A 15,151-nucleotide genomic window follows, 5' to 3' on the forward strand; every position below is an offset into this window, starting at 1 on the left:
ACTGAGACAAAACCAAAAAATACCAGTCAGCTTGCTCATCTGGGTAAGAACGAAGAGGCAACTTCACAACATCGCAAGGAGTTTTCACAGCTGAATTCCCTTTGCAGGGTATGTCATTAAACTAGTCAAATGGGCCTGCACTGGGAAAGTATCGGAAGCAAGAGGACTGTGAACATTATCAGCAGCGTAGATGGGAAAACACACACACGTCCACCACCACCCAATCTTCAAATGAGAGGTAACCTGCTGGCGAACACAGTTCAACATGGTAAGGCAACTGGGTGAAATCAGTACTTTCAAACAATTCTAATTACACACAAACAAAAGCCACGATACTACTGTAGATTTTCACTCTCAACGACATAAATGGATATTTGTTTGTTTTCATTTTATCCTCACAAAACCCCTGTGTGGCAGGTCAGGCTGAAAGAGAGGCTGGGGGAAGACTGTCCCGGGGGGGGGGGGGATTTTGAACCCTAGCTCAACTCCAGCCCTCTCTGAATGCATCACACGGATGTCATAAACATGATGTGAATTCTGGTGCATCATCCAAGCACTGTTTCCACATCAATTAATAATAATAATAATAATTTTTATTTATACCCCACCCTCCCCAGCCAAGGCCGGGCTCAGAGCAGCTTACAAGCAATAATAAAAACAAATTGAATGATTACAACTTAAAAACAAAATTAAAATACAACATTAAAATATGGAAACATTAAAATGTAGCCTCATGGCAGGAGGAGAAGGAAAGGAAAAAAGAAAGAAAGAAAGGGAGGGAGGGAGGGAATCAAATTGGCTCCAAGCCAAAGGCCAGGCGGAACAACTCTGTCTTACAGACCCTGCGGAAAGAGATCAGATCCTGCAGGGCCCTGGTCTCATGAGGCAGAGCGTTCCACCAGGAGTGGAAAAAGCCAGAGTTGAAAAGGCCCTGGCTCTGGTTGAAGCCAATCTAACTTCCTTAGGGCCTGGGACCACTAGGGTGTTGCTATTTATGGACCTTGAGGCTCTCTGTGGGGCATACCAGGAGAGGCGGTCCCATAGGTACGAGGGTCCTGGGCCGTGAAGGGCTTTAAAGGTCAAAAGCAGCACCTTAAATCTGACCCTGTACTCCACCAAGAGCCAGTGCAGCTTGAAAAGCACTGGGTGAATCTGCTCCCATGGCAGAGACCCTGTGAGGAGCCTCGCTGCAGCATTCTGTACCCGCTGGAGTTTCTGGGACAGCTTCAAGGGCAGCCCCGCGTAGAGCGAGTTACAGTAGTCAAGCCTGGAGATGACTGTCGCATGGATCACTGTGGCCAGGTCGGGGCGGGAAAGGTAAGTGTTTAGGGCTGCAATCCTACACTTGTGTGGAAGAAATGCCCACTCAATAACACTGGCACTTACTTCCAAGTAAACATGCATGTACATGACTCTAATTTATAAAGTCCAATGAACTTAATAAAAATGGGCGGGGGGGGGACTTCTACTTTATTTATTTCAGCTCCACTTCTAATCTAGCCACAGGCTTCTCACAAGGCTAATTGGCTGGACAGTAATCCTCCGTTTAAGCACCCATTAATATGGGTTAATACTTATTCTGCTCATTACCTTAGGAAGCAGGTATTGTTTATGAGGACTGTGAAGGTGAGTGTTGACAAATGAGGCCTCTAGTTCACAAAGTAGTTTTTTCCCCCAGTTGCTTATATATATTCAAATAGTTTCAGACCATTCTATTCATTATGATTCTAGGTAAAAGTGTTCAAAGTGAATTTTACCATTGTACAGTAGGCTAGCGTCTGCACATGCCAACACTTCCCTCTCTATCCTCCATCCAGGCAAGCAAAGGCAAGCATTATCAGAGTTCAAGATCACATTCCAACCAGGCAAAAACACTCAAGGAGGGTACAAAGCAAGGCTGGAGAAAGGTGTGCCCCCAGAAAGTCCCAACAGCCAAACAGAGAGGCTGGGAGGGCTGTACTTGGCTAGGAAGCAGAGGGCTGCGGTGATGGGAAAGCCAGTGTGGTGCAAACACATGGGCAAAGCCAAGTGAGTTTCCCGTCGGTGTGCCTGCACCACACTAACCTCCCTGCTGCGTCACCCATTCCCCTCTTCTTCTTGGGAAGAAGCAGTGAGTCAGCTCCCAGGAGGCAAGATGAGCACTGCCACCCCACCTCACCATCTGCAACTGAGTGTAGTTTGATGTAGGAACCCCAAGTTCAAATCCACAGCTATCCTCCTTGTGGTTTGGCGTGGGCAAGCCGTTGGTCATACAAAAGCCCTCACACATTTAAACCCAACATGGAGGAATTGTGGGACTGCATGGGCTAACCTCCCCCTCAACACTGACTTGCCCACCAACAAGGCCTCACAACCATGAGAAGGGAGCGTATGGACGGAGTGCCTCCAACAGGATTGTGGGGAGAGAATCCTGGGCCAATCTGGATCGCCACACGCACACATATGGAATTTTACATGTGTTCTTCCAACACATGCATGGTGCTCCTTCCCAAGCTCATAGTAGGGCCAACATAAGCCTGTAAACCCCCTCAACATGTTAGAAAATTTCATAATGTCAGCTAAAAGGTAAAACATAATGAATACTTTAAAATAAGATTGACAGACTGTTGTGCAGTCCTATGTAAAACTAAAGTACACATCATACAGGCAAAGCCCGCAAAATCGAACATAATCTTTTATATTTGATGTTTTTAAAGAAACTGAATATATTGACGCATACTAAATGATTTTAGAATGTTGTTTATGTTGTACTTTTGTACTGTTTTATTGTTGTTAGCCGCCCTGAGCCCGGCTTCGGCTGGGGAGGGCGGGATATAAATAAAATTTATTATATTATTATTATTATTATTATTATTATTATTATTATTATTATTATACTTTTGAGATACCAGAGAGGCAATACCTTTTAAAGAGCTATCTTTAGGTAGGAAAGGGGGGAAGGAAAATTTGCACCACGATTATCAGATTTCTACTTAAAAAGGTATCTTCATGTTGCGATACACCTAAGGCTGATCCCTAATAGTACTGAGGCACGACTGGTACAACTTGTGGGGCAAGCACACTACTACTGCAATCTGCACCATCATGGCAACGCAAAGCACAGCTTCCACCACTACATGCATCATGGACCCACAAAAGTCACCAATTCCACTTCCCCACAAGCACAGCAAACCTTTGCGCTGGGCCCAAGTTCACAGGCCAGCCAAAGTAAATAATGAGCACTTCTTGTGTTGAAGGTCCATAAAGATTTTCAAACCAGCAGTTTTGGTCAGGGCTGTTTCCCTTTCAGAAGGCTTCTTAATATTCACTGCTTCCAGAATATTGCCACAGGGGATTACACACACCCAAAATCTTCTGCACACTCCCAGCAACACTGAGACCCCCTTTCCCCCCAACTCTCATCTGGGTTGTAATTTGGTGAAGATAAGAAACAGCAGGAGCACTTTCAAGTAGCAGGAGGGAGACTCTCTTATTTGGCCATACTCCAGTGAAAACTCTGCCAAGCCAGAAGATTCGGGGAGGGGATGGCAAGGAACACCAAAAAACCCCAAACAACTGGATAATAAGCAAGTCAGCCTTAAGCAGGCCCTATATATAGAGGGCACACCATTACATTCTAGCTGCTCAAATGCAGAAAGACTCAAACTACGATGTGTGACCCACAATGCAGTTAAAAAAGAGCGGAATAAGGGGCAGAGAGCAGAAGGGGAACCACTGCTGTCTGTCAAGCCTTGTGATATACAGGCCATCCCACCCCACATACATTCCAGCTGCCATGGTTATGCTGGTAAATGATACTCCTTCCCTCTGCTCACATTTCACTCGAGGCCAATCAACTTAGCGAGAAGCCATTTGTTTTGCATCCCTCATTTGCCTCATAAACAAAGAGGCCCCAGGAGATATCCCTTTGACACCTTGAAAGTAATCCTCGCTTTCCCACAGGGGGTGCGGGAATGATCACATTCCAATTTCATAAAACTGTAGGACAGAACTAGGTCACCCAGTAATTGTGTAGCCTTAAAGGGGCAGCCGAGTTTGGATTTCACTTTGAAGTCTGAAAATGAGGTCAACCTCACAGGAAGGGGTGGGGGTGGGGAAGAAAAGGCAGTCTTGAGGGGACATCTCCTCTTTTGACATGCATACCATCCATATGAGAACCTCACGCTGTGGCCCTCATTCCTGAACGATTTATAAATAAACGCAGAGACTGTACATAGCTGGGAGCTTTACGGATCGAGTCTGAACATTGTGAGCATTTCACACAGGGCTCTGGTTTCCCCCCCCCCAAGGTGCTGCCCAAACATGCATTAGGCTATTTTCTTTAACATCTCCTTCTGCGTAACCAGTGCCTCCCGGCTGGTAGAGATGCACCAGATGCCACACAAGTTTTCAAATTGTGTTCAACTTCTGGCCAGTCCTTCAGGGTTTCCTCAGTAAGATCAGGCAGACAACTTGCCCCCCACTGCCAGCTTTCTCCTGCAGTGTCCAGCCCCAGGAGTACATTGGGACCTTCAGGGATGCGCTCTCAGGTGATATAGGGCAACGGTGAGGCCTACAACTGGTGCCCTGCATGAAGCGACTCGCATTGTGCTCTGTACGTGTCCCTGGATCCATTGCAACATGCAAGCCCAATCCGTAGAGATTCCTCAGTAGGCAAGGTTTTCCTAAAAGAAGTTTTGAGAACCACTGCACCTAAAAAATTGTAGTGTCTCAGATAACATTTCTGAAGGCAGCAGCCGCCTCACTCTCTTTTGGTTTCATCAGGAACTTAGAATGAGTGAAATCCTAGTGGCATTGTGTTGATGGCTTAGGTGACAATCTTTTGAAGTTGTAAGTCCTGGATGCTTAATGGGCAAGTCCATGGGCAGATTCCAAGAAGAAAACAGAAATTGCTGAGGAGTGATATGACGGGATAGCAAATTTTCAGGGTTAAGAATTCACTGGCAGTTTTTCAATGAAGTGTAGTTCTGAAACCAGAAATTAGATTGTTCCCTCTGTTTAGCTGGCATATGCGACAATTTTGGCCATGTGTATACTTAAAACTGCAGTTTATAGGACTGTAAGACATAGAAAACTGCTAAGATTTTAAATGCATACTTAATAGCTGTGGAACAATTAGACCAAAATAGATGAGCATCAGTTCTCAAATGTGCCAACATGTAAGAATCAGTCGTTTCAACAAACCAGTGTTGAAAGTTAGCTTCTGTAGAAGAAATCAAGCAAAACTTTGAACTGCAAATATGTTTAATGAGGAAGGAAATGCCATAGACTAACCTCTAGGCTCCTTCTTCAGGTTTAACAGGAGTTAAATACATAACAGAATGTGTTCTAGGACTTAGACGCTGAAATGGAAAATGACACTAAAACCATACTAAGGATGTGCTACACATACACTGGCCTGAAAGTGTGGCATATTTCAGTGAAGGATAAATAGTGGAGGAGCATGTTAGTTAATCACATGAACTGTGTAAGCAGGGAAGTATTTGGTTCAAGTATCAGTTCTGCCACAATCAAACTGGATAACCTTTAGCAAAGCCATCAACACCATCTCCTACATATGCATCAGACCATGCACTAAATGACTGTATAATGTACTTCAGTATTTGTCACAGAGACAGGAAAAATATAGTTGTCCTTGTACAATAAGGTGGAAAGCAAGCAGCATAACCCCAGCCATTTATGAAATAATTTGGTAAATAACATACTATAGTGGATGCTCGGGTTGCAAACGTGATCCGTGTGGGATGCACGTTTGCAACCCGCGTCTGTGGGTTGCGATTCGGCGCTTCTGCGCATGCGCAACCGCTGAAACCTGGAAGTAACCAGTTCCGGTACTTCTGGGTTTTGGCAGTCCGCAAACCCGAAAAAACGCAACCTGAAGCGTCTGTAACCCGAGGTATGACTGTACAGTTAAACAAATTAGGAAAACCTTAATTTCAACATGTGCCATTTCCTTATTGGCCTATAGCAGTTATTTTCTACATGAGAAAATAATTTTAAATGTGACATAAATTCTGTAATTTTTCAGAACCCCAAAACTGTGTATAAAAGCAAAACTCAATACACACTCGGACCCAGCTGTAATGCAAGGAAGCCAATATTCTAGTTGGCCGCCATGTTTACCAATGTCATGTTGTCAACAAGGCAGTAAATGCGGGGGAGGGGGGGTGTTATTGGGTTGTTGTTATTTTATGGTTTTATATTTTGATTTTACTCTGTTAACCACCCTGACACCTCCAGGAAGAGGGCAGTATAGAAATTCAATCAATCAATAAGGTCTGGACTGTATCACTTAAGAAGACTGCAGATGGGGATTCACATAACGGGATGCTCTGCCAAGCAAAACATGCCCGACATGTGGAAAAGTTGGGGTATTAGGATACAATCCCCAAGATGCAAGTCTCAGTGGCGTAGCGTGGGTTGTCAGCACCCGGGGCAAGGCAAGTAATTTGCGCCCCCTAACCCGTGGATTTGCGCCCCCTAACCCTAACCCCCAGATGTTGCGCCCGGTGCGGCCGGCCCCCCCTGCACCCCCCACGCTACGCCACTGGCAAGTCTTAAGACTGCCTTAGTAAGAACTAGTTCTCAAATATGCGACCAAGTGCAAAGTTGACATTCAGCCGTCACCAGTAATTTGTTTGCCCTCAGTCGTTTGAGGAGGGTGTTACAACCATATCTCCCAAACAAAAAACCTGAAAAACAGCATAGGAAACCTGAAACATACGAAAACTAAACCTTCCACAAGTATAAAATTCCTCTTCTAGAGCTGGCAGTCACTTACAACTGTTACTGTGACACTTCTCATCCAGTAAGAGTGAGAAAATGTTGGGGTTTTGGAAGAAGTGAGTCTCACTCCCCTGGGAAGGAAACGAACCATCCAAGCAGGCCCCATCATGGGAAGGGGGGGTGACACCTTTGGGATCCTTGTTCCCTCAAATCACAGAACTGTAGAGTTGGAAGGGATCCTGAGGGTCATCTAGTCCAACCCCCCTGCAATGAAGGAATATGCAGCTGGTCCATACAGGGATTGAACCTGCAACCTTGGCGTTATCAGCACCATGGTCTAACCCAGTGTTTCCCAACCACTGTTCCGCAGCACACTAGTGTGCCGCGAGATGTTGCCTGGTGTGCCGCGGGAAAAATTAAAAAATTCGAAAGATTTTTTTTAAAAAAAGTCAAATTTTCGATTGGGGCGCCGTCACTAGATGACCCCTGGGGTTCCCTCCCTCCCTCCCGCTCTGCGCCTCCCTCCTCCTCCTCCTCCTCCGGGGAGGCCCTTCCTGGCTCTCGGCCAAGGCTTGGCGGCTGCCACTCACTCACTTGCTCGCCCACCCGTCCCTCCATCCCTGCACCCGGCCTCTCCCCCTCCGTCCCCGGCGCGGGGGCTGCCGGGATCCGTAGTCCCCTCGCCCTTGGGCTCCGCGCCCGCGCGGGGTGCGCGAACTACGTTTCCCAGCGTGGCCTGGCGGGCCGGGCGTTTTGTTTGAAGCGCTCTTCTCCCGGCCATGGAATGAGCGCAGCGGCGGCGGCCGGGCGGGCAGGGGCTCTTCCGCGCAGACCCCGCGCAGCCTGCCTGCGCCCCCGCGGAGATCGGGCGGCAGGATGGAGCCCGGGGATCCCCGCGGAGGCGGAGCCTGCCCCCCAGGTAGGGCTGCGTCGGGGGGTTATTTTTGCAATGCTGCATCCGCGCCGGAGGGGACGCATCGGACCGCGGGGAGACCCCTTGGCGGGCGTGCAAGGCAATGCATGCGTGCAGGCGTTGCATGGAGTGCAGTGCAATGCAATGGCAACGCGGCGCCCTGCATGCATGCATGCAACTTCCACCGGCGCTCCGGACTTGGCAGGTGAGGGGGGTCCCCAGTGGGCGGCAGAGAGAGCCGGGAGGGCGAAGGGGAGCCGGGGGGAGCAGCGTTGCTCCCCGAGCCGAGCCCAGGGGGAAACTTCGGCGTCGTTGCACCGGGTGTTGGAAGCGGAGGCTGGCGGGGGCCCCTCACCTGCAAAACCTGGTCGCCTCTCATATATTTTGTGCATTGCATTCATCGCCCGCTTTCTCCTCCAAGGAGCTCCCGGGGGCGCGCGTGGTTCTCCCCGTGTTATCCTCGCAACAACAGCCCTGCGAGGTGGGTCAGGGAGCACCCAGGGATTGTCCTGGCCAGGTGGGGTGATTTGAACCCTGCTCTGTGCCCGGTCTTCGTCCTCATTTAGCCCCCACATGTGCATGACTGTGCATTACTGAGGTTTTCCCCCCTCGTCTTGGCTATGGTGTGAGTCTGTGCTGTTAATTAATGGGGTTCTGCCTTCGGAGAAGATGAGCCAGCCCTCAAGGAGGTGATTATGTAATTTGCTAGCAATTCATGTCCCTCCCGGCGTGACGCTGCGCGCTGACGTCACGGGGCTGTAGTGGTGGTGTGCCTCGAGATTTTTTTCATGAAACAAGTGTGCCTTTGCCCAAAAAATGTTGGGAAACACTGGTCTAACCAACTGAGCTGTATCTTACCAAAATGTATCTTACCCAAAATTGCAGCTTTTGCTTACCGATATAAAGGGGAGGAGGGGTGCTGCCAGTATTTCACTCCCAAGCCTCCAGTAACAAAGAAAACTGCTCCTGGCTTGCAAGAAGTGTACAAACTGAGAAATTTTTGCTGTTCACCCACTTGGGACAGTCTAGAAATGTTTTTATAAACAAATAGACACACTTTTTTGTTTAAATTGTTAAAGGAATTTGGCAACTTCACACTTCTTTAAATGGGGCCTACATTTCATAAAATCTTCACTTTCACACCCCCAGTTTCCCCACATCTCCAGGTGTGGGCTTGTTCCATTGTCATGGACCATGGAACAGCTGCTGACAGCAGTACTGAAACCAGTATGGATGAAGTAGAAGCAGAAGGCACCCAAAGAGAGCCTACACCTCTCAAAATAATTTTCCTGCTTAAATAACTTTCTCCTTAAACAGCCCAAGCTCTCCAGGTGAGAGACTAACCAGCCAGTCAGCAGACTTGAGCCAACTGTTCTGTTTTGAGCTACTGAAGTAAAATCTCATCTTTTCCACCTCCCTGGCACTTCCCACTTCCATTGACCATCTGCCCTACTCACCAAACTTCCTGGGGGCTTCAGAATCAGCAGTCCCACCTTGACCACCCTGCCTGAGAAGGGCTAGACTACAGTCTCTAGGGTCTCCCAAACACTCACTACTTTTCCTAGTGCTTATGGGTGCAGGGTATAAGGAATGCTTGCAGAGTGCAAGGGCGGCAAGGGGGTGGTGGGAGCATGCATTTGTGTCCAAATAAACACCACGCACAGACAAATGCCCATCTTTACACATCCAGGGTCAGTTTATCTCCCACGGTAACAGCACCCTGAATTCTTTAGTTTTTCCCTATATATGGAGAGAAACATTCACTTACATGTGCAAAGCAAAGAAGACCACAATTCACGTGGCAGTTCAGTGTGTTTCTGAAAAGCAGTTCTATTTGCACAGCTCCATCCTTGCTCACACTAGAGTGTAACAGAATGGTAGTAAGTATACACTGTATATTTAAAAGGGTGAGAATGTTACAGTACATCAAGGCCTTTTGACTTCAGGTATATTTGACTGTTCAGAATATCTGCACTTATGAGCACCTTTGTTGCACTGAAGTTTCAGAAATAGAGATATTTATTTTACTGATCACTTATGCCCCTCTGCATGTTCTACAACCAACAGTTCACAGTGCATATTTTACTGTCAAAACCTTGAACGAGGCTAAAGGAAAAAGAACTAGCAATGCTGACTGCGCCATAAATCCTTAAAAATTGTCTACAGATTAAAAACATGAGGTAAATTTGAATCAGTCACTCCCCATAAATATGGTTTAGAAAACTGCTTTAAGCTATCCTTTAGAATCAGAAAAGCTACTTATGAAGAACACTGTATACCACACAGGCATTCTGCCATTTATTCAGCTCTTCAAAAACAGCTTGGGGTTGCCAGCCTGTTTTGGCCCCCATCTCTTCTGCACACATTACTGAAAACAGGTAATCTCTTAAAATGCCATCCAAGAGTCCACTCTAGTACCAAGAGAATAGGGAAGAAAGAAGATGTGGCTCTTCAGCTGGCAAGACAGGACCCACGAATGGGTTGCGCTAAGCATTTAACTTGTGCGCATTCAGCTTCACGTGCTTGGCAAAAAAATAATAAAATAAAAGGGGGCAGGTACAATCCCCAGAACACAGCATCTGCCTAAGTTGCGGGCTTACTTTAGACTTAGTATTTATGGATTGTTTTTCTTAAAAGTACTTCCAGTTCTTGTCAACTTCAGCATCAAGACACAGGGGAAGAATCTTAGAATCATAGCACTGCCAGTTGGAAGGGACGATGGGGGCCATCTAGTCCAACATGGAGGAATCTTTCTCCCAACATGGGGCTCAAGCCCACAGCCCTGAGATTAAGAGTCTCCTGCTTCACTGATGGAGCTATACCACTTTCAAACACTCCAAGACGCTTTATATATATTATCCCCATTATCTTTATAATATGAGGTAGGCTACCTCTACAGTGGTACCTCGGGTTACAGAGGCTTCAGGTTACAGACTTCACTAACCCAGAAATATTATCTTGGGTTAAGAACTTTGCTTCAGGATGAGAACAGAAAGCATGCGACGGCGGCACGGCGGCAGCAGGAGGCCCCATTAGCTAAAGTGGTGCTTCAAGTTAAGAACAGTTTCAGGTTAAGAACGGACCTCCGGAACGAATTAAGTACTTAACCCAAGGTACCACTGTACTTCTATATTGAAGGGGTCGTGATGTCCTAATGGCTATGACAAAACTTGAAAGAGGAACCCCACACCTCACACTTTTAGCCACAAGACCCAGCCCCAGATGTAGTGCTCAGTGAAAATGCCACCATGCCATCAGCAGGTGTTACGTTAATATGCAACATATTAGTCACAAGTCAAGCCATTATGAGAATAAGAATTTGATCGAACCACCCTGGAGACCAACCCCAAAGCTATTCTAAATTGTTCCAATCCCTCCTCCTACTCCATGGTGACATACTGACTGACCACCTCCTCCTCCTCTGCTTATCCACAGCAGCTCATCTCCTCTCAAGCTGGTTCATAACAGGCTTTCATTTTATCAGGAACTTGACAGAGCCCAGCTTAAACAACTCTCTGGTCTATGACTACTCCTTATGAGCTACCACTCTACATGCGGAGACTTGCCGGCATGCCGAAGCCTGCGCGCAGCGCGCCCAGGCTTCGCGGACCTCTCCGCCAGCAGCGGCAGCGCTGCCGCTGCTGGCGGAGACTTGCCGTCATGCAGAAGCCTGCGCGCAGCGCGCCCAGGCTTCGCGGACCTCTCCGCCAGCAGCGGCAGCGCTGCCTCTGCTGGCGGAGACTTGCCGGCATGCCGAAGCCTGCGCGCAGCGCGCCCAGGCTTCGCGGATCTCTCCGCCAGCAGCGGCAGTGCTGCCGCTGCTGGCGGAGACTTGCCGGCATGCCGAAGCCTGCGCGCAGCGCGCCCAGGCTTCGCGGACCTCTCCGCCAGCAGCGGCAGCGCTGCCGCTGCTGGCGGAGACTTGCCGTCATGCAGAAGCCTGCGCGCAGCGCGCCCAGGCTTCGCGGACCTCTCCGCCAGCAGCGGCAGCGCTGCCTCTGCTGGCGGAGACTTGCCGGCATGCCGAAGCCTGCGCGCAGCGCGCCCAGGCTTCGCGGATCTCTCCGCCAGCAGCGGCAGTGCTGCCGCTGCTGGCGGAGACTTGCCGGCATGCCGAAGCCTGCGCGCAGCGCGCCCAGGCTTCGCGGACCTCTCCGCCAGCAGCGGCAGCGCTGCCGCTGCTGGCGGAGACTTGCCGGCATGCAGAAGCCTGCGCGCAGCGCGCCCAGGCTTCGCGGATCTGTCCGCCAGCAGCGGCAGCGCTGCCGCTGCTGGCGGAGACTCTCCTGCCTTCAAAAGCCGTCCGGGATAGCAGGAAGCGCTTCCCTGCTATCCCGGACTGCTTTTAAAATGCTGGCGCTGGGGAGCAAAGCCTTTCAGCCCCCGCCAGCCTTCCTGGACCTCTTCTGAAGGCCGGAGGGGGGGGGAAAGGCTTTGCTCCCCACCGCTAGCATTTAAAAGAGGTCCCCGGAGATTTCCCTATGGGCTTTCGTCTTGCGAAGCAAGGCCATAGGGAAATTCGTTTTGCGAAGCGCCTCCAAAACGGAAAACCCTTTCGTCTAGCGGGTTTTCCGTCTTGCGAGGCGTTCGTCTTGCGGGGTACCACTGTACGTGTTATCCGGTTGGTTTTATCAGGTACTACATGCTGCATTCTGAAACAAAGTCTATTAAATAAATGAATGAACTCTTATGCGTATGAATAAACTTGTTAGCCTGGAGTCTCAACAGAAAGATGAATCTGCCTTGCACAGGATACCACCATGCTTATTTCACTGCAAACCACTCTGTATCCCTACTACAGCTGCACAGGATTGCCTCTATCCATCACAACAAAGCATTGTTTTTCAGTTCCCTGGGCTTCCCTGCTCTTTCTTAGAGCCAAGATTCTCAAATGGAAGTTGCAAGTCACTTGTAGGTAGGACAGACAAATGCTGGGCCTGCAAAAGGGATCTGCTGCTACTGAAGACCCGTGTCCTTTCTCTCTTTGAAGCCGGGGTGAGGCACTAACGCAGCAGATAACGGAAGGAACTGCTCAGTTCCTGTCTTTTGGGTCAATCTGGAGCAAACAAGCAGACCCTGTTGCCAGGAAAGAGAGGACAGCGACAGGAGCCTCTATTTTCCAACTCCACAGAATTCATATGCATCAACACTTCTACGGGCAACAACCTACACACAACCCCCAACAAAACAGATGGTTAATACAGGCCTGGTTTGGTGAGAGGGAGGGTACAATTCAGAAGACGGATCACCGTATTTTTCGCGCCATAAGACGCGCCTGACCATAAGACGCACCTAGTTTTTAGAGGGGGAATGCAAGGAAAATAATATTCTTTAAAGGGAGCGCTGAGCAGAGCCTGTGTGCATCCCAGGCTCTGCTAAGCGCTCCCTTTCACGAGCCGCGTGGAGCGTGTGTGCGGCTCTTGGGGGCTTTTCCCTGAGGAGGGAGAAGGGCAGCCCATCAATGATAGAGAGTCTTTCTGTCAAAAAATGATTTAAATCAAGTCTTACTGACTAGTAATTTAAATCAAATCCACCCTGCTGGGATCCAAGTCACTGGGAATGAACAGCTTCCCAAAACTGTATTTTGCACAAGTGTAAAAGTGTGCAAGTGTTATAGGATTTCACCACAGTTTACACACACAAAGACATATGCTGCATACATCCCAGAGCAGAGGTTAAAGACACCAAACTGAACCAACAACCCAACAAGCAGAGGCTTCAAAGAGAAGCTTCAGTCAGTCTTTATTTTACTCTCTCCCAACTTTCCTCAGATGGTGCCGCCCAACATTTTACTGGTCAAAAGAAGGTGGGTTTGTTTTGCTCCTGTGAATAAGCAAACGGCAGATGTCTAGCTGGAATATATGGCAGCTTCCAGTTTCACAGGCAGGAAGAGAAATAAAGAACTCTGTGTTCGCAGGAGCCCTCGCTCCCCACTGGGCAGAGACAGCAGAAATCTGACAGGCTTTAAAAGCAGCAGAAAACATAGCAATATTAAAAACACAAAGTAAGTACCTATTGTACAGAACAACCTCTTCCAAAATAACCCTTATCCCAAATTAATAAAACCATGACTTTTTAATTCAATTAAACTGCAGTTTTCGAGCCATTCACACACTGCTGAAGCCAAAACAAAAATCAGTGAGGCTGATCCAGAAGGAATCTGGAAAGTTCACTTCCACTAGCCTTGAAACTGTATGGGGTTTGATTAGGCATGTTGGTTTTTAAAAAGCTACCAACTTAAATTAAACCTCAAGCAAATTTTTATTGGCACCAACAGACCGGACTAATAAACTTCTTCCCTCTAGTCTAGTGAAACATAGAACCTTAGCCTGGGAGACATGAAGCCAGCAGCCAAAAATATTCTCTCAAGCAGGACAAGGTTTTCACAATATCCTGCTAGATCCCCACCACTGCAAGATCACCTTTTCCATTTAGCACCAGTGTGAACATAAAAGTAGGCCGTTCTTCCCAAGCTGCATCTGACCTTAGGAGGAGGTCTTGAGCATATACTTTCCTTAAAATCTCCCCCCCCCCTTTTACCAAATCTCATCCATATTCATATTTAATATATTTCCCCATGCTTTCATCTACATGATTTTCCACAAACACACACTGCATGCATTGCCCAATCATCACTGGTTTGAGAAAAGACTCCAATTTCCTTGGCGTGTGATCAACCTGTTTGGATTCTACCTGCAGATTGGCTCCCCCCTGCCCCCCCTTCCGGGCAGCTGATTTAATAAAGCCCAGGAAGGATTCCCCCTCGCCCGCCTTACCGATCCCACCCCAGTCTTCAGGTTTACATTTCTCCGCCCTTCGAAGGACTCGCTCCTTCCCCACCTTCAGAAGATCAGCCCCCATTCAGGACCCAACTCGCCGGCGCTTCCTGCCGATGGCCAACAAGTGGGGAGGGGGCGCTTGGCAGCCAAGACCCGGAGGGGGGGGGACAGAGTGTTCCAGGATGAGAGAGAGAGAAAGGGAGAAATTAAGCAGCACCCCCAAAGCAGCCTGTCCAGAGAGCGGCCGCGGTTGCAAGCCAGGAAAAGCAGCCGGAGAGCAGGCGAGCTCCTCCTGCACACGAGGAGACCCACCGACTTACCCGAGTCGGAAGCGGACCGGGACTTTCAGCAAAGAAAAGGCCTCGCCCCTCAGTCCAACTTTACAAAGCCATCCCCTTTCCTTCTTTCTTTCTCTCTCTCGCTCTCTCTCTCCTTCTCCCCGAGCTCCTTCCGCCTCGCGCCCCGCAGGATCCCAGCAGCAGAAGTGATCCAGGGGGAGCGACCCACGTCACTCCCTTTTCCCAGGCTCCTCCCGCTCCCGCCCCCGCAAAGGGAGCGGCCAAAAGGACGGGAGGAAAGTCCGCAGAGCCCGCCCCCGCCTCCCGCGGATTGGAGTGGGAGGACGTCGCTCGCGGGAAGGGGGCGGGGCTGGGGGTCTGGCCCGCCTCCCCATCGACATTCCAGGATCCCGGGAAGCGGGGGGGGGGGGGGAGAGCGCCTTTGCAGCCTCCGC

At 49.1% G+C, this 15,151-nt stretch overlaps 1 protein-coding gene across 1 annotated transcript in view; it reads right to left on the bottom strand.

Annotated features, from left to right (window-relative positions):
* Window positions 1–14,896, bottom strand: part of PPFIBP1 (PPFIA binding protein 1) — a 130,399-nt gene extending 115,503 nt beyond the window's left edge. Inside the window, exon 1 of the mRNA XM_081210658.1 lies at window positions 14,739–14,896. The gene's annotated coding sequence lies outside the window, so the exon portion shown is untranslated. The remainder of the gene's footprint in view (window positions 1–14,738) is intronic.
* Between the last annotated feature and the right edge of the window lie 255 nt (window positions 14,897–15,151).

The sequence above is a fragment of the Podarcis bocagei genome (genome assembly GCF_964188305.1).
Source record: "Podarcis bocagei genome assembly, chromosome: 10".
Lineage (NCBI taxonomy): Eukaryota > Metazoa > Chordata > Lepidosauria > Squamata > Lacertidae > Podarcis > Podarcis bocagei.